This window comes from Syngnathus scovelli, chromosome 3 (genome assembly GCF_024217435.2).
Source record: "Syngnathus scovelli strain Florida chromosome 3, RoL_Ssco_1.2, whole genome shotgun sequence".
Classification (NCBI taxonomy): Eukaryota; Metazoa; Chordata; class Actinopteri; order Syngnathiformes; family Syngnathidae; genus Syngnathus; species Syngnathus scovelli.
This window is the reverse complement of record NC_090849.1, coordinates 7,706,707-7,725,579: the sequence shown is the minus strand read 5'-3', so window position 1 is coordinate 7,725,579 and position 18,873 is coordinate 7,706,707. Positions and strand designations below refer to the sequence as shown.

Below are 18,873 nucleotides of genomic sequence, written 5' to 3'. Positions count from 1 at the left end.
TGCTGCTGAAATGCGTTGGGAAGAGGTCATCGCTGCCATTAAAGCGCAACAAGGTGAGGTAGTGAAGTTTGCTGAACTGGACTGGGCAACCAAGTGTGAAATTCTACGCGGCAATCCGGTGACGACAATGCACATGTTTGACAAACGCGTGGAAGCTCTGTTCAGAGATTTGATCCTCTCTCCGGCACAACCGATTGGTGAAGTGGTTGACTACTTTTACCGATTAGAGTTTCAGCACAGAGGAAGTCCTCACATACATTGCCTCATATGGGTTCGAGGTGCCCCTGTATTTGAGGACTCTTCAGACAAAGCCATCTGTGATTTTGTATCCCGCTACATCTCTGCTGAGCTGCCTGACCCGCTAAAGGAACCCGAACTGTACAAAAAAGTCACAGAAGTTCAGATGCACAGCAAATTTCACTCCAAAACGTGTGTCAAACACCAGGGTGCAAATTGCCGCTTTGGATTCCCCAAACAACCGTGCCACGAAACGATGATCATCAGACCTGCGCCCGTTGACGATGACAATCGAGATCGACACGGGGACAATCGCTCGGCGGCCAACGCCAAGCTTGTTCCCGTGCTAAATCTGCTGAATGAGTCTGAAACTTCATCCTTGACTTTGCCTCAGCTACTGTCTAAATGCAACCTCACTGGTGACGACGACATGAACTGTTTGCACCAGACGGCATCGTCGAGTTCTGTCGTGCTTAAGCGAGAACCTAAAGACTGCTGGGTTAACTACTACAACCGCCATTTGCTTCTTGCCTGGGATGGAAACCTGGACATCCAGTACATCTTGAATGCCTATTCTTGCATCGCATACATCTGCAGCTACATCAGCAAAGCGGAACATGGTCTGAGCCAATACCTGAAATCGATTATTGAAAACTCCCGCAACGAAAACGTAAACGAGAACGACGAAATGAAACAAATTATGCAAGCGTACTCCAAGAAGAGAGAAGTGAGTGCTCAGGAGTGTGTGACGCGCGCATGCGGCTTGCATATGAAACAGTCGTCTCGCAGTGTGGTATTTGTACAAACGAGTGAGAATGCGCTGAAAATGAGTTATCCTCTCTCACTGCTTGAGGGCAAAACCCAGGACTCGCACGAAGTGTGGATGACTGGCCTGCCAGACAAATATAAATGCAGACCTCAAGCCGAGGAATTTGAAGTAATGTGCTTGGCTGATTTTGCATCAACGTGCAGAATTGTTTACGGCAAACAAGTCAAGGTAAAAACGTTTTGCGTCTGCTGAAAGACATGGGGTTTGTACAAAAAAGAACAGAAAAACCTGCGGTCATCAAATATTGTAAAGTCTCGGAACAAAAGAATCCAGAGGGATATCACCGCATCTTGCTCAAGCTGTACCTGCCTCATCGTGCCAATTGCCAGTTAAAATCTGAACGCTTCCCCACGTCTCAGTTGTTCCACGAGCACGCCTGTGTACAGTTACCGTACGCCGACCATGTGGAGTGTGTGTCCGAAATTGTCAAAATGAACAGAAAAATGTACGAGAAACAGTGGAGACATTGAAGATGCCATCAGGGAGTTAGAGGAAAGTGGGTTCAATGTAAACGAATGGTGCCACCTGGCTCCTGAGAGTGAGCTGCAAAGACTCGAATGCATTGAGGGAATCAACGCGAGAGACGACCCGAATGAGAACGCGGAGGAAAATGTCCCCGACTATAATGTGAGGTCGGCGACAACACAAATGGCTATTGTGACTGAACCTGCTGCCATCGATCCCACGGTGTTACGCGGTATGTATCGAAACTTGAACCGAAAACAAGCGTCCGTTTTCTACAAAGTCCGAGATTGGTGCGTAAAACGTGCATGTAGCTCAAAGCCGATTGAGCAATTTTTTTACTATGTCAACGGTGGCGCTGGAACCGGGAAATCGCATCTGATCAAATGTATCCATGCGGAGGCCACGAAAATACTTCTCAGACTACCACGATTGGCTGAGGAAGCAGACATTTCCAAACAGACGGTTGTTCTCGCAGCCTTCACCGGTACGGCGGCATTCAATATTTCTGGGACGACTTTGCATTCTCTCCTCAAACTGCCGAGAAGTCTCAAACCCCCGTATCAAGGCCTGGGCAACAAACTAGACGAAGTTCGATCGCTGAAATACTCACTATCGACGAGATTTCCATGGTGGCGAAAGACCTCTTTGCCTATGTGAATACCAGATTGAAACAAATCAAAGGAATCAATTTACCTTTTGGCGGCATGTCTGTACTTGCTGTCGGAGATTTCTTTCAGCTCCCTCCTGTGAGACAATCCAAACCTTTGTGCGTGTACGATCCCACTCTGCTGGACCACTGGCGTGACAATTTCAAAAAGATCACGCTCACGGACATCATGAGGCAGAAAGACGATGCCGCCTTTGCCGAAGTGCTGAACAGACTCCGCGTCAAAGACAGGTCGGACGAACTCTCTGAATCGGACGCAGCTCTGCTTGCTACGAGGTACACTTCTCCAGTAAGCTGTCCAAAGAATATTCTGCATATTTTTGCCACCAATAAACAGGTAGATGGCCATAATTCTGCAATGCTGGATCTGCTTCACAAGGACATTGTACAAATTGTCGCAGATGACTACAAGAAAGACAAAAAAAAAATGGCAGAATGGCAAGGCAAGCGACCCCTGTCCAAGGACCTAAGAACGGGTTGCCCGACTCGATCAAAGTCGCAGTCGGCGCTCGCGTTATGATCACACGCAATATTGATGTTCAAGCAGGTCTGTGCAATGGGACATTTGCAAAAATTGTGCAATTGGTGAACTACCCAAATGAAGCGCGTGTACAGAAACTTGGGCTGGAACTAGACTGTGTCACTAAGACAACAAGTGCTGCGAATTCTCTGTTCATTGACAGACAGGAGGAGAGGATGCAGAATTCCGGAGTGGTGCGCCGGCAGTTTCCCATTAAGCTTGCTTTTGCCTGCACGATCCATAAGGTACAAGGCATGACAACATCAGAGGCCGCTGTTTCGCTGAAAGGAGTTTTCGAACACGGCATGGGCTACGTAGCTCTGAGTAGAGTGACTTCGCTCAGTGGTCTTCATATTCTGCACATGGATGAGAGAAGAATTCATGCGAATCCGGAAATCACTGCTGCTCTTGCTGAGATGACAGAGGATTCGTTGGACAGTATAATGCCCCTGTTTCACGTGATGCCGAGGGTAGATAAAGCAAAGGACCTGATCGTCGTCCATCATAACACCGAAGGGCTGTCTTGTCACGTGCGGGATATCGCGTGTCACCATGAACTTCGGTTTGCTGATGTTTTGTGCCTCACAGAAACACACCTCAGAGGATCTGCGGCTCCCTGCTTGGAAGGCTATACCATGTTTCACAGGAATCGAAGTGATTCTTATACAACCTGTCCCGACTTGGCGACAAAACTTGGTGGTGGCGTAGGTATTTGTGTCAAAAGTCACATCGCAGCCCAGGAAAAAAAATACGTACAGGGTGTGACCGATATTGAATTTGTTGCGGTGAAACTCGAAGCGCCCATCAATTTGTTGATCGCTGTTGTTTACAGGCCTCCGGGCCACAGTCTGCGCGCATTTCTACCAAGCTTGGAAAATCTGTTACGTTATCTTGAAGTCATGGACCATCATCAAATCTTGGTATGTGGCGATTTTAACGAAGATGCGCTCTCTGCCTCGTACAAGCCCGTTCTTGAATTGTTTTGCTCAAAGGGTTACACGCAGCTCATAACCACTGCTACCGCTGACAAAAACACATTGATTGACCTCATTTTTGTCTCTCGACCTCAGTGTGCTCTTTATTAAGGTGTCCTGCAAACATACTACAGCTATCATAATCCTGTTTTCTGTGTTTTGGACAGTGAAAGGTAAGACAAATCTAAATTGTGTATTTCAGCATTCGGAAAATTATCAAGGACGGAAATCAGATGGTGTAAGTGGCGGTGTGCGGTGGGTGATTTGTTGAATTGAGATGAGTTGGTATCAGAGGCGTAGGTGGCTCAGAAAGGCAAATGTAATGTTGACATTAGGCATACACCTCACGATTTAAAAAAATAATAATAATACAGACCAATGTGAATAGTGGTACACTATTGTTGGCTTCCGTCAGTCTCGAGAGACTATGGATTATGTGCCTTGGTGGTCATTGGTTGCTGGACCTGCAGTTCCTTCTGTGACCGAAGAGTCCAATTCTGGAGCCGCATGCCCTGTTGCAGATGTCACAGCTAAAGGCAGTAGAGTTTCGGCGTAGCTGAGCATCTTCTGTGTCTTTGAGCCCTTTTCTCTTCCATTTTCTTCTCTCTGTTCTCTTCCGTTTTCTTGATGACTGATTTGGTAACGGCTTTCCACCCTGAGCGATCTGCGGTCAGTGTCTCAAATTGTGCTGGTGCGATGTTGCCCTCCTTCAAGCTCCGTTTACAAACATCTTTGAAGCGGAGAAGTGGTCTTCCGAGTGGTCTAGAACCAGAGGCGAGCTCACCATACAATATGTTATGTTGCAATATATGTTGCATTACAGTCCGCCGTTCGGATTTTATCCTAGCTCCAAGCACCCATTGAAGCAGACGGACTGTGGCGGGTCAGCACCTAATTGGCTAGGGGCTGCCCAGCTTAGGCGGGCGGTAGCTGACCAGTGGGATGCGATGATCCCTCGCACCATTGGAGACAACCCGTAGCGCCTGAGCTGACGCCAAATGGCTCAGGCTTAGAACTCGTATCTGCTGTCTCCTGAATTGTTCACTAAGACAGCGACAATGAGTGACCTATCCAAGGCACAGGCCTGGGCACAGTGTATGGAGACCTTGGGTTGCCCAGTCGTCAAGATCCCCCTCTCGGCTTTTGGTACACTATATTTTACGCTAATAGTATAAATGATGATTTATATATCATGCTGATATTTTAAATGGCTGAACTCATCTCTGTAGATGTAAATCAAGTTGAGTAAAGGGAAGGCGCTCAACCAGCTGGGGTTGCTTTAGAGCTGCACCTTCTTGGGCCGCCCATGCAAGCGGCAGTATCTGCACCTGCTGGGCAAACGACCATTGAAGGCGAGAGGAGAGGGTGGCAAGGGGATGGCATGGCCGTTGACGCCTAAAACAATCTTGGTGCTGGTAAGACTTGCAGAAATAACTGCAAGTCTACTCGTCTGTCGGATCGACGAGAGATTCCATCTCATCGTCCGTCAAAGAGAAGGCTCTTAAAATTTTAAAAAGCCTTCCCTTGACTCAACTTGATTTAAATTTGACACTTTAAAAAATTTGAACTATTTAAATATTTAACTTTTAAACTTTTAATATGTTTACATTTTGCCAATGAACTAAGAGGCGACTTTTTAACTTTTTACATTTTTTCATTCTAATTCTACAATCAAATTTTAAACATGATTTCAGGGAAGGACTTTTAATTCTAATCCTACAATCAAATTTTAAAGCTGACCTAAGGAAAGGCCTTTTAAACTTTTTTATCATTAGTTTTTTATTTTAATTTTAAAAAATTTTAACGTCAATCACGAGGCAAGAACAGAAAACAGACGAGGTAAGTTTCTCATCAATAAACATGTTTTTTCCTTGTCTTTGTTAAGACACTATATGCTTCTATTTTACTCTTCTGTATTTTATGAGTTTCTTTTATCTGGCGAAAGCAGTTCATCCCACAATGGAGGCCAGCGGTAAGCATGACATATCACCTTATTGTAACATTTTGTAATTCATAGCCATTCGCTTTACTTGGATTGTCCTTTTTTTTGTCTCCACAAAGACCTTGAGCATACAAAAACTTTCATCGTGGACCAATGACTCCCAAACCAGGGAGGCAAGAAGCAAGACTTATTCTTCCGTGTGTAGGCAACAAATCTTTTATTGACTATTGTCACAAAACACCCCTTAATTTTAAATGTTTTTCAACTCGTATCCTCACCAACTCAATGTTTGTTGTTTCAGTTTTTCCGTGTTTCCTGTAACTCCACGTGCTCCGTTTGTCAAGACAGGAGTTTGGCCCCTGCGGTACTCAACTTTGATGAGATATGGCCTGTCTTGCCAGAGAAATGACTGAAGAAGAAGACAGGTTCGTGAATGTGTTCCCGTCATTCACTCTTTAGTACATGGATGCTAGTTGTACATGTGCTTTAAGTATTGTAATGTGATTTTCAAAAATGAATTCATAATAATATTATATTGTAGCACAGCGACAGCCAAGTCTTTCAAAAACACTCGTACGATGGAGGCCAGCATCATGGAACGCAAACTCCCAAACCAGCGTAGCAATCGTGACTTCTGCTGATTCTTCTATGGAACAATCAAGGGCACCTCTGGCAGCTCTTCGCTTTGACTTGGACATCCACTTTTTTATTGATTTTTTTTTTTTTTTTTTTTTTTAACATGATGTCTTATATGTGCCCTCTCTGCATCCATTGCAGCCTGGTGATCCTGAAAGGGGGATCCTCCCATCTGTGGTCCCTTCTCCAGGTTTCTCATTTTTACCCTGGTAGGGTTTTTTTGAGTTTTTCCTTGCTTTCCTTTTGGGAGCTTAAGATCAGGGGGTGCTTTGAGAATAATTGCCAATTTGTCTATGTGAAGCCCTTTGAGACTGCTTGTGATTTGGATCTATGTAAATATATTTTACTTGACTCTACTTCTATGAGTAGCCAGCAAGGAAAATTGTCAGGAAGCCCTTTTTATTTTTGCTGCTTTTCCTCAACACCTCCTTCATGTTTTTATAGTATCTTCTTGGGTATTGCCTGCGGGTCGACATGCAATGCAGACAAAGAACAGCCTGGCCTTTAACTGTTGGAAACTTGTCCCTCTGGTTTTACTCTATTAAGCCTCAGATACGTACAGTCTGTTTTCTGTTCTCCTTTATTTATTTATTTATTTATTTATTTATTTGTTTATCTGTTTATTTGTTTACTTGTTTGATTGCTTATTTATTGTTTAATCATACATTTATTTGGTTACTTTGTTATTTTCGACAGTGCTTTGAACTCTGAAGTTGTAATCATTTTGATTTGCACAATTGCTGGACTTTCTACATTTCTTTGCCTCAAACCATTACATTACCTTTTGTATATGTATCCCAAGTCTGTCTAATACCATCTACAATCATGCTACAGTTGAATTATTAAATAAATAAAAAAAACACTTGTTCTGTTTATGCGGAGTAGAGATGAACGCTAATTTATTCAGCAACTTTTTTTTTCCCCACTTGTCTCACATAGCAGTACAATCCCTCTTGCACAACACAGCGCACCCCACTGACAACATTGTGAGACCTCCTCTAACACACTATATATATAATATTATAGTATCAACATACAATAATACCACACCACTGACTTTTGATATTAATAATAAAAAAACATGTTCAAACATAACTTTTTCAAGTCAAATACAGTACTTTTACCCCACTATTGTCTTTCATTCAGCTGTAAAAAATAAATCATTGTTTTTTTGCCCACAAAAATCACCATCTTGGTTTGGTTTATCATGTTTTGTGTTTTCACAATTTAAAATTGAATACGTTTAAATCAAATCCAGTTTGTTCATTTTATTTTTGTTGTTTTTTCTCATGTTTCTTATGTATTGAATCAGGCGGCTCGGTGAGGCACTGGGTAGCACGTCCGCCTCGCAGTTGGGAGGGTGCGGGTTCGATTCCACCTCCTGTGCAGAGTTTGCATGTTCTCCCCGGGCCTGCGTGGGTTTTCTCCGGGCACTCTGGTTTCCTCCCTCATCCAAAACATGCTTGTTACGCCGATTGAAGACTAGGTGTGAGTGTGAGTTCAAATGGTTGTTTGTCTGTGTGTGCCCTGCGATTGGCTGGTACCCGGTTCAGGGTGTCCCCCGCCTACTACCCGATGACGGCTGGGATAGGCTCCAGCACGCCCGCGACCCCTGTGGGGACTAAGCGGTTCAGAAAATGGATGGATGTATTGAATCAGTAAAACATTACATGTCCTGACGGTTTATTGTGGTAAAAAAAAAAACAAGTGAATTGACTTTATTTCCTACTTCCGGATATTATTCACATTGCTGTGATTGTTTACGGCAATGGGTCCTATTTTAATAGTCTTCGGTGTGACCTGGCTGGGTTTTGATCTCACAACCTTCAGTTTCAGGTTGGACACTCTACCAGTAGGCCACTGAGCTAAAGCATTTGTGTTGCTTTTAGTTTATATAAACTTAGAGCTTTTTTTTTTAAAAAAAAATTAACTTTGTTGGGTCTAAATACGATTAGACATTAAATCACTCGCTGGAATGAAGAGGAGAAGACAACCAGAACAGGTTTACTCGCGAGGAGAACGATAGAGAAAGCAATCTCAGTTACAACCTCCATCAGTTCTGAGTCCTTACTCCACGTGCCCCTCTTTTTAATGTTATGGTTGCCCTGGTTACAGAGGCGTTGCTACACTAAGGGAGGGGGGATTGTGTCTGTAGCAACGCTGATTAGCAAAAGAATGTAGTGTGGTGTGAATTAGCACTTCGTTGTTGGCTCGTGACCCCCCGCAGAGGCCGTCCCCAGCCGTCTTCCCTCACAGTTGGCTGACTCGTCCTCGACTGTGATCAAATACCTTGAAGCACATTGATTGCCGCTTTGCTGTGGAACAAATGCAACTAGACCTTTGCTAAATTTATCTACTTGGTAAATTGACACATAATAATAAGTAACTTGTCCTAAACACTTCAACACACATTAAGCAAACGTGAGGTAACTGGTATGCAGTTCCTTAAACAAACATTGAGTAAATATGGGATAACTTTTATGCAACTACTTCTAACTGTATGTAACCCTTAACAAAGAAAAACAGGTCTGATAAACGACAATCTATGAACCAAACCTACATCTAAATGAAAAGGAATGAAGTTCCTGTGAATCAAACAAAGAACATGTCACCTATGCAAATAAACCCTGCTCATTGTTAGTGAAGGCCTCTTACGGGAACGAAAACACACAGACAACATAAGGACAGGAAGGATACAAATGGCTGACAGGGATCAAAAGACATCCCTATCACTAAAAAGGAAGAACCTAGATAAAAGGAAAGATAAACTCGTAAAGGCGAGGCCTCCAGGTCTGGCAGGCCAAAGCTTCACTTAAAATTATTCCAACACTATTTTTAGCAGATGCACTGATCGTTTGGCATTTTTAATTTTGTTGTACATGTGACAATGACAATAAAGATCTATTTATCTATCTGTCTAACTAATAAAGTTGTGACACTAGGCCCAAACAGCTTCTTTTTTTTTTACTCCATCATGCATAAAAGCGGGTGGAGACCCCAAGCTGCCCTCGTTACACCAAACCTGAAGACAGAGGTAAGTGGTTTTCTCAGGCATCTCTCCTCCAACTTGAAATTTGATTTTGGATAAATACTTTGATAAACACAGACATGTGCATAGTTCGTTAATTATTATTATTATTATTTTAACCTAGACTGTGTTGGTGTGCAAAATATCGTTTCCAAACTGAGTGGAAGTTAATCAAGTATTCTATGATTCTGCTGTTCATTTACTATACTTGGAAAAAATATTGTCCTGTTGTTGCGATGGTCTTTTTCTGAGGTACATTCTGATGAACTTGCAATGAATTAACTCCATCAGATGCATGAAAGTGAAAATAAGTTGTAAAACAAGCATAGGCGGCACTTTTAAATCTGCTATATTGTTTTTGTGAAAATTAATGCTGTATCATAAGCAGGCCGTTCAAAGTCCGTGCGCAAGGCTTTTGCACGAAGAAAATTGGCCGTCCATGTGTGCACAATGGGACAAAATGGCCATTACTGGTCATGTGCTTGAAATTGGAGACATTGGTGGTTTAAAGTCAAAGTGGTTACACAAACAAACAAAGGAAGATTACCAAAATCACATACTACAAATACAAGCAACATTTCATGTTGCTTTGGCCGCTTTCGGTCATCCGTTTTGCAATTTGTTCGAGTGAAGTGCTTTGCCTTTTTGTAAATGCTGCAGTGGGACATGCATTCGCCAGATTGACAAGTACTTTGCACATTTTTTAAAATTTTCTTCACAGACTTGGAATGAAATGGAAGTGTGTATATAAAACAAACCCGAAAAATTTCTGATCATTATCGTTTGGCACTTTCTCTTTCAGAATGAACAAAAAAGTTATTAAAGCGCAAGTGGTCGGGATGCGAAAAGACCTTTGGGCCAGAGGGTGGAAGTTGGGTGCTACGGGCTGTGAAATGGATGGGCATTTCGAAAACATAACTGTTGCCCTCTGTGATGGTTCAGCCTCTTTCAAGATGACTCTTTTTCAGTAATCTGGCGTGCCAAGTCACAGAGGGCAACAGTTACGTTTTTGTCCATTTCATGGCGGAGCCGGGAAACCCAAACGTTCTTCTGTCAAAAGACAAGCAAGATATGTATGGGGGCGGAAGTGGAGATCAGCGATGCTTTGAGGGCTGAGGCCCTCAAGCTCATTTTCCCCCCATCGTTGCCAATGTCTGTCAGGGAGGTGATCAAAAACCCTCCTGAGGGGCTGGTAAACATCGAGGGACAGGTCGAAAGTGTAAGTTTACTTCACGCACACATGCATGTTAAATATCTATTTAGAACTACTAAAAATAAAAACTTGTTTTCTACCATTAAAGATAGCAGGATAACACAATTGTATTTCTGTTTGTTCCAAATTAAAAACAGGCAAGCAGAATAGTTTCTGTACGTGGGGCTCGGTTGGTGCCATTGAGCATCGTATACATAAAACAAGTAAGCAACCTGTCGATTTACTGTTATTCCACTTCACGCATGCATACTGAAGTAATATTTGGTTTTAAACCATTGCAGAATGAAGATGTCGTACGAGTGGCTGTGTGGAGGGAGGCGAACTTGACCGCGATCAAGGTTGGGGCCTTTTACACATTCACGCACGTTCGTGCCGTGACCAACGAATTTGGCCTGTCGCTCAACACCACACAGTATTCTAAGATATCGGTGAGTAAAGAAAAATCTTTAAAATGGAAAAGGAATGTCATCAGTTTAGGTTGTTTTGAATGAATGAGTATAATACTATGAATGCCGGCTTAGTGCCGGCTGAATGCCCCCCCCCCCCCCCCCCCGGTGGGGACAAAACGGTACAGATAATGGAAGGAAATTATGGACACCTTGTGAGTTACCGTAATTTCCGGACTATAAGCCGCAACTTTTTTCCAAAATTTTGAACCCTGCGGCTTATATAAGATTTTTTTCGTGATTTTTGTGATGACTTGATCACTTTTATACACTCGTACAAAGGCTGTGGACCACTGTTGTGCGGTATCTTGAAGAAAAAAACAACAACAAAAATACTATTTTGTAACTACTATGGCTGTTGCTTATTCTGGCTGTGTTGCTGGTGACTATTATGAGCTTTAGTAGGAATGCACGCTAGGTGACCTGCGTCAAAGGACTCTAAACCCTTTCTCTTACTCTGCCATGTGACTCAGAGATTACACAAAGCAGTGCACACTTCCGTGTTGCTGCGGTACTACTGCTGCGTCACAGGCAATGTTTGGAAAGACGTGTTAAAGTATGCTATTAAAACTTTAAAAAGGCTTTCTGTGTACTGTAATTTCTTTGTAAAAAAAACTCGTGTGCACGTGCGGCTTATAGTCCGGTACGGTTTATGTAAAAAAAAAAACTAAAATATCCCTGAATTTTAGCTGGTGCGGCTTATAGTCCGGTGCGGCTTATAGTCCAGAAATTACGGTAGTAATTGCTGGATGTGACTGTATTGAATTGACCTTTAAGTTTATAGACCTATTTGTAACCTTTGAGTTATATAATTGTTGTCAGTTTTCACCTGAGTAAACCTAATTGTGTTTTTATTCACTAGGTCTACAATGCAACTGTCAACTTAGTGGCCATAGGACTGATGGTCGAAGAGGAAGAGGTCACGTTGGTGGATGGGTAGGGGGTTGGGACAACAATTGCCACGAGTATGTGGAGCAAGACTTTTGCTGAGCTGCCTCAAATACCACAAGGTGGACTCTTACTAAGACGCATTTATTCGCAGGGTGAAGTAGTTGAAATATGTCAATAATGATTTTATTTTGCCAATGCTGTCCATTTGCCCAATTGGTTTCTGTCAGAGTTAGGGGTGGGGTGCAGTTGCACTTTTCATTGGGAAGACTAAGTTTTCTGTTTGAAAGCATAGCTCTTTGTGCCACTTAAATATTTGACTGCATTATTTTGTCAAAAGCTTTGATTTCTGCCAGAGTTTGTAGTATTTTTCGTTCTAAACATTGAACGTTTTTGCATAATTAGTACATTTGTGGTATAACTTGATGCATTTATTCTTGGCATTTTTTTGTTCATTACATTCACTGTTTTTGTGTCATTGGCAAATATGTGGCCATTCATTCTGAATGGCAATTTCAACACGAGCCATCTTCATGCGAGGTTTCAAATTTCACATGTCACATTGGAAGTTTCATCATTACACAAACTCGAACACTTCATGCAGTTTTTGGCCTTCTAAATATTTACCGTTTTTGCATAATTAGTACATTTGTGGTATAAAATTACGCATTCATTAGCCCATTCAACCAGTGTGAGTTCAATTCCAACTGGGGGCAATTTCTTTTTTCCTTTTTATTCACTGCTTATTATTTAACGCTTATGATTTGTAACTCGTCATTTTTCCATTTTATAATAATTTATTTTCATTTTTATTCTTCCCGCTTATCACTTTTAACGCTTATCATTTGTACCTCTCGTCATTTTCCCATTTATTTCATAATTTATTTTCCTTTTTGTTCTTCCCGCTTATCATTTTTAATGCTTATCATTTGTAACTCGTCATTTTTCCAGTTATTTTAATAATAATTCAATTTACTATTTATTCTTCCCGCTTATCATTTTTAACGCTTAACATTTGTAACTCGCCATTTTCCCATTTATATTTTCATAACTTATTTTTTTTCCCATTTATCATTTTTAATGCTTATCATTTGTAACTTTCATCATTTGCCAATTTATTTTCCTTTTTATTCTTACCGCTTATCATTTTTAACATTTGCCTTCGCCTTCACACGCAATTTCTCCAGAAATTGCAATTCTAGTTATTGTGTGAAGGCGATGGCCTTCACACATATGTTATTCTACACCATTCTCTATTATTATTATTATTATTATTATTATTGTGTGAAGGCGATGGCCTTCACACATATGTTATTCTACACCATTCTCTATTATTGTGTGAAGGCGATGGCCTTCACACATATGTTATTCGACACCAAGCGCGTGGGCTTCGTCTCATAAGAAAAGAAAAGTAATGCACAAAGTGTTGCGTGCAGATATGGCTATATCAGCAAAACAGTTTAAGCAATCAATAACTTTCTTGAATTCCGAGAGATAAAAAGAGAAAGTGACGTTCTTTAAGGAAGATCAGATGGTTCATGACGCATCGTTTGACGTGTTGTTTTCACGATCTGTTCTGGTGGACGTCATTTTTCTGCTGAGATGTCAGCAGTATCTTGTTTGACACAACCGTCATCTCGCCCCTGACCTAGCCGTAATCCTTCTGTTCTGTTGCACAAGATAAGAATCAGCAAGGCAAAGCAGCAAGCATACTGAGCAGTAACATTATGAATAAGTACTCATTAGAGAACGCATGATAACATATATATATATATACACACCATTTTTCTAACAATTCCCCCCTGTTTATCATAAGTTCTCGGGGACTAACTTATCACCCATATGGCCACTTCAAAAGATTTTCAGCCAAGGGATCACATTTCGCAAGAACTAACTTACACTTGGGAGGAAATTGAGTCTTAATCGTCAAAGCCAGAGTCAGGAAACAAATCGGACAGGTTTACCACAATAGATTCGCTGACAGAATCGTCACTAGAGAAGGAACTCCCGTCGATCGAAAATCCTTTTGGAGCAACGGAAAAGTCTCAGCTGGTGGAGAGATAGCAGTTGTAATAAGCCTGTTAATTAAGGATCGGAGACAAGGAATGCAACAACATCCACACAGGGTCAAAATGGCAGAGAAAACGGCAATGGAGACCAGGACCGAGGAAACCAGGGTGCGGTACTTTCTGAACACGTTCAACCAGTCGGTCCAAACCTCTGTGTTCACCCCGATTAAAGCACTTTACTGTGTTCCTTCATCTTCCCATTCAAGGTCCGCAGACCCTCAAGGGCAGGCTTCTGTCGGCTGCAGTATTATTTGGAATAAATGTGCAACATTGCTCACCAAACATGGCGCAGACACCGCCCTCTTTTGAGAGTAGCATGTCAAGGGCCATTCGATTCTGGAAAGCCATGAGGGAAGTCGCGGCCAGTTGGGAGTGGACCGCCTTGAAACCCGCCTCGGTCCAGTTTCCAAGCCTCTGCACATTGTAATGGATATAGTTAATCCTGTCAACATTTTTGTTAAGAGTACACCACCAACACAGGGCGGATTCAAAACCAGCTGCTATCTGATTCACCAGCTTATACCCATCCGGTACTCCTCTAGGACCACCAATGGCGTCTATGTAAATTGGATTAGCCGCGCCCTGCCATTCGGCGTTTTGCTTCGTTCTCAGCCAGAATTCGGGCACTACGGACTTAGCAAAAGATGTTAGATCATAAGGACATTGGTATCAAATGAACAGGAAACAATAGGGTTACCAAAGCGCAAATTCCAGAGCTGTTTAAAAGGCAACCTATTATAAAGTTTGTTACTATTACACCAAAACCAAATATCACTACGAGCAATGGGCAAAAAAGGGGCAGTGACATTGGTCATGGACCCACACCATGGAGTAGGTAGGGCTTCTCACCGGTACCAAGTAATCTAATGCATGTAAAATTACCCTTAGCTACATTGGACGGAAAAAGGGGTTTATGTTTTGTCATAAACCTTATCCCATTTAAAACAATCATGAGTGGGTGAAATGGATGAGTTTAACATTAAAACAACAGCACACTTAGGAACTATATTTGCAGGTATGATTTTCAAAAGAGGTCTTGGACCCATACATGCAATGCAACTGGTGTTAGCCATCTTTGCGGCTTTCTCAGCCATAAGAAGCCAGTTGTTGGTTTGACCGCTTATTCCTGTGGAGGCTACAAAATAGCTGTCTACATCAGTGAGGAGCGTACTTGTGATTTTTGCTCCTGCTGACAGGGTGTAATTATTTATAACGGGACGGTCTGCGATTGACATTGTTTTGTTAATGCAAATAGCAATATTGGATCAATTCCAGAGGACCAAGCCTACAGTTGAAAACCCCAACAGGAAGTGTTAAACAAGGTGGCATTTGGAGGACGAATTCGACCATCAGGGAGTGTAAGACTCAAAAAGGAGGCTTGTGCCCTGATTCTTCAAAGTTACTTGTTTAGCAAAGAACACAGCATCTTCACTGGAACCAGAGGGTCAAAAATCTTGCGTTTGTGTGGTGACAAGGGTGCCCCAGTCGGTGCTAACCGGGTGACCAGTTAAATACCACCAATATCCGAGCCATTTATCCCCAGTAGTGGGGTGACCATTTCGAAAACCTTTCAAACTTTTCATAGGTAAAATAATAGAAGATGTATTAGGAGCCACAGTAAACATTAATGAGTTATTGTAAGGCCAAGACAAAAGCCATGGCACGCAAGTTGGAACGCGGATGGTTTCTGGTGTACAAACAACATGATCAAAAGGGGATTTTGTGTTGCGCTTATGTCTAGCAATTTTTCCCCATGAGTCATATTGATTAGAATCAGCGTTGGTAGTTGCCTGAGAGAAGAATGTTCGAGGCTCATGGTACTCTATCCATACAAATAAAATAACCCCCGAAAAAAATATAACAATAACACAAACCAGCAAAAGCAACCAAAAGCACATGGTAGACTTTGCGCGGGCTACAGCCCGATCAAAGCACTTTACGAATGACCCTCTAATGCTCATGTTTTGGATCTCCTCAGAGTCAACACCCTGAGCTTCGGGTTGGTGTCTTGGAAATTGGCTTCTGCTAGCTTTCGTGTCAACCCTGGATCTTGGCACCAGGATCAGGCACTATTACCAGACTTTGCTCACCTTCCGTACTTAGGTTGGGTCTGCGGAGATCACCTTTTTACAATGAGATAAATGCAAAAAACAAATAAATGCAGAAAAAACAATATTCTTTCCCTTCACATTTATGTAATTGGATATAAACCATATGTATTGTCTGAAACGGATACAATGGAGTCGGGAACTTTCCTCTCTGAGGTCTTAAATTGCCTTGTGAAAAAGCTGCAAAACCGTATGTTGTATAAATAGCTTCAACTTGTTTCACCATACCCCCCCGTCGAGACATGGGTGACCCCATGACTCGAAATAGCAGCCCATTTGAACAAGTTACGAGGCAAGACAGGTTTGCCCAAAGGTCACACAAAAAGACCACCAGTGTTTTTAGTTGCACCCCGCTTTTCCCAAGAGAGTCGTTCCTGGGAGGGGCTCTGAGACTGCATGTCAAGCAACACATCAGGGGAGATGTGTGACATCGAATCATGATCAGTGAGAGACGAGAGGACATGGAGCAGGCCTTCTGCAGCGGCCTAAGCGGATTTGTCAGCAAAAGCATTACCGAGAGAAACAGGATCAGAGCTTGCAGTGTGAGCAGCACATTTGCAAACCGCCACCTTTAAGGGCAGCTGGACAGCGTCCAAAAGTTGAAGTAGTAATGTTGAATAGGGTGACGGGCTTGCCCGTAGAAGTTATCATGCCACGGTTGCTCCACTGCTGAGCAAAAACGTGCACTGTAGCAAAAGCATACCAACTATCAGTCCAGATAGTGACGGATTTGTTTGCAAACAATTTGCACGCCTCCGTTAGAGCAATGAGCTCAGCGGCCTGTGCTGACATAGGATGGCAGATTAGCAGCCTCCAAAACTTCGTCAGCAGTAACAATGGCATACCCAGTAAGGGTCACACCAAATTCATTTTTCTTAGAAGACCCATCAACAAAAACCACATGACCATCTGGCAGAGGCGTATCTCCCAAATCAGGCCGATCCTTTGCAATTTGTTGCGCAGCATCGACACAATCATGGAATTCGCCGTCGTCAGGAAGGTAATGAGAGTTGCAGGATTGAGTATCGTGCATCTTTCAACGGTCAGGTGCGGCTGAGACAGCAACGTAGCCATGCAGGAAAGATGACGTGCAGACGACAGAAATGTCACTCACTCACTCACTCACTCAGGTGTTAGCTAATTTGTAATTATATTGCAAGCAATTTAGACTCTAATGGAATATGTGGATGTCCATATCTGTTTTATCAAATTCTAATCCTAGTTTACCTTTGTATAAGGCACAGGTGTCAAATTGTGCTTCATATTCATGTGTCATTACTCGAATTGCAAATTGTCTTCACTTTTAGTAATATTTTAATTTTAAATATTAGACCAGTTTTTATTTGTCTGATTTGAAAGCGAGTTACTCGTCAGCTTGTTTTGCAGCTCCCACAATATGAGGTGCTCACACATCTACTCGGGTATGACAGTCATACCGGCCCTCCAAAAGAAGCCATGACTACACTGCGGTCCGCGAACAAATGAGTTTGACACCCCTGGCACAAGGGATAGCCTTCTCATTGATCAATTGCGTATCTTAAATCATGCTTTTCCTCCTTTGAAGCGACTATGTACTTCAAACCCAAACGGCACCATTTTATAGGGAAAAAAAAATTGTTGAATTTATTCGTTTTCGACATAATACTGGTCGCAAATTTGCATGTAGAGCATTTTTGAGTTGTTGATCATAGACATCAGTTGAACACTCTTTCTGGTCTGTGTCTAAAGTCTTCAAACAACTCATCTTTTTGTTTAGTTCGGCCAATGTCCGTATAATTTGCTCTACGTTGGAATTTTATTTTTATCCTGCCCAATAGTTGGTCAATTTGTATTTGTAATGGCACCCCGTTATATTCCAATGGACGGCCCTGGAGATCAAAACGCTTGCCCAATGTTTGGTTAAGGATGCCATGAAAACCTGTTGTACTTCATCACCTCTCAAATTATAGGAAGCAATGAGTTGTTTAATTTGGGGTACAAAGACAGATAGGATGGTTCGCTTTGCTGTGCCGCAACATCTGTCTTTGTAATTTGATCATTTTTCTCATCTTCATTCATCACATTCTCAGCTGCGGTTCTTAAGCGAGCTTGCGCTGACACTGTGTCATCATCTTCCTGTCTGTGCAACAGCAAGTTCTTTTTTATCTTTTCTTCGTCTTCCTTATCTTTCAATTTTCCTCTCATCTGGGAAAATGAGAACGTAATTTTGCTTTTTAATTTTTAAGTCTTGCAAAATTCCTATATCCTTACTGCACCGAGATAAACTGTTAAACATATCTTAAAAAATAAACAAACAAAAACAATCTATGCTCTTTAAAATGGGACCCAAATGTCAGATTACAAATCAAACATCCTCCTTCACTCTCACATTTTTTGATAGAACAGTCTACTTAGCTAGACACTGTCATATCATACTAAATAATGGCCTGCAAATTAAATATAATGTTGCTGTCATCCCTCAAAACATGTGACTAGAATTTGGACAATTACTAACCCCCATCAATTGATAAGTTATCTCCTCACTAAAGTCCTAGCCTGTTAACCTATCTGCATCAAGAAGACATTTGCAATGCAGGGGATAAGAGAATAATAATAACACCTGAACCCTAACCCCAGAACACAAGAAAAACCTTAACAATAAACAAAATAAACCCAAATACTCCAAATATTTCCTCATTAAAATTTTAGCCTTTTTGTGTAGCGCACCATTGATTTCTAATCATTAACGTAATTTTATCCTCAATTTAATCCCAATCACAAATGCCCCCTACTTAATACTTTGAATTGGTATTCTTTTAATAAAAAGTGCCCGTTTGCAATGTCATTTTTATTTGTTGTTTATTTACTCTAA

General features: G+C 41.9%; 1 protein-coding gene and 1 long non-coding RNA gene across 12 annotated transcripts in view; one reads left to right on the top strand and one right to left on the bottom strand.

Annotated features, from left to right (window-relative positions):
• Window positions 1–3,791: 3,791 nt before the first annotated feature.
• Window positions 3,792–7,438, top strand: LOC125965772 (uncharacterized). Its single transcript, XR_011086586.1, has 4 exons — window positions 3,792–5,664; window positions 5,754–5,835; window positions 5,936–6,059; window positions 6,176–7,438. It is a non-coding gene; the product is annotated as an uncharacterized lncRNA (long non-coding RNA).
• Window positions 7,439–8,268: 830 nt separating this feature from the next.
• The window catches only part of fkbp15b (FKBP prolyl isomerase family member 15b), a 115,832-nt gene continuing 105,227 nt past the window's right edge, over window positions 8,269–18,873 (bottom strand). For 10 of the 11 annotated variants that reach the window (XR_011086581.1, XR_011086582.1, XR_007490670.2 and 7 more), the window contains one exon: window positions 8,269–8,559. The gene's annotated coding sequence lies outside the window, so the exon portion shown is untranslated. Of the gene's footprint in view, window positions 8,560–11,052; window positions 18,207–18,873 lie in introns of those variants that run through there. The other variant, XR_007490672.2, reaches the window with a different exon arrangement.